The sequence below is a fragment of the Frankliniella occidentalis genome, unplaced genomic scaffold (assembly GCF_000697945.3).
Source record: "Frankliniella occidentalis isolate FOCC.00 unplaced genomic scaffold, Focc_3.1 Scaffold137, whole genome shotgun sequence".
NCBI classification, from domain to species: Eukaryota; Metazoa; Arthropoda; class Insecta; order Thysanoptera; family Thripidae; genus Frankliniella; species Frankliniella occidentalis.
In genome coordinates, this window is record NW_026267264.1 from 212,530 (window position 1) to 213,682 (window position 1,153).

Consider the following 1,153-nt stretch of genomic DNA (forward strand, 5'->3'; position numbering starts at 1 on the left):
CGGGCCGGGCCGGGGGGCTCAAAGGGGGCGTGCTCCAGCTCAGCTCGGCTCCAGCTCAGAAGGGGGCGGGAAGGAGTGGAGAAGGAGGCTTGAATTTCAATGAGACTACGTCAAGGGCTCCCTCCTCCTCCCCTCCCCCTCTTCCCCTCCCCGCCCGTGCCCTCCGCCTCACTGATTGATAGCACTCGTGCAATGATTGTCCAAACCAGCCGTAGCAGACCACCGCTCCCCCGACGGTGTGCGCTCCGCTTGCGGCCCTATCGCAAGAGGCTCGAGGGACCGTGGGAGAAGGGTGGGTCCCGCGTCCCAAACGTTGCGCCCGAGTCCGGCGCAGTCAGCCAAAAGAGGGGCAATAGAAAACCAAATCAGTCGAACAACAACGAATACCGCCACGATATCGTTCAGGGCCGGAAGCCGCGCACCAACGCGCATTAGCAAGTTGAACGCTCAGCAGCACCGCCAGCGCTCTCTCGCAGTCACTCACTAGTTATTCGTGGGAGGGGAGGAGTTTGCTTACTTGGTCCCCTATTTGCAGGGCGTCCCAAGGACCCCGTACGAACACATTTTTTCACAATATCCGATCTACAAGGTAGATGTGCGCCAGAAAACCGTGTTATGCTGCGCTGGTTCTTGTACAACGACAAAAACCATTGAAAAACTATGTTATAAATTCCCTCTTTCTTACTAACTTCTCTGGAAACGCAAGTGGGTGAATGTCGCTCACTTGTAGGTTAGTGAAAAGAAAATCCATTCGTACACTTAGGGACGCAAACGTGTGAATTTTCTCGGAAAAATTCACACGTTTGCCCCCCGTTCGCACACCTACAAGTGAGCGACATTCACACCCTTGCGTTTTCATTGTGCATTTGAACTGGATACCCCACTTCCTCTCACACAAAAAAATACATTTCTACTTAAGCAAGGTACAAAATGTAACTTGCGAAAATAAAATGTAAAGAATTTCAGTGAATACGAAAGGTTTGTTGTTATCTACTTTCGCAAGTTGCAAAGAGTGAAACGGTGCAGAGCCTGGCTGTGGCGTCGCTGCAGGCTGACTGAAAGCGGGGCTGGCTTTGGTATTGACACATTCAGCAAAGAGGATTCACTGTGTGTATTGGGGGTAGGGGGTGAGGCTCGGGGTGAGGTCCACTGA

At 52.6% G+C, this 1,153-nt stretch overlaps 1 protein-coding gene across 5 annotated transcripts in view; it reads left to right on the top strand.

The window, feature by feature from the left end:
* Positions 1-1,153, top strand: part of LOC113209284 (Kv channel-interacting protein 4-like) — a 234,646-nt gene that overhangs the window by 166,727 nt on the left and 66,766 nt on the right. The window lies entirely within an intron of this gene.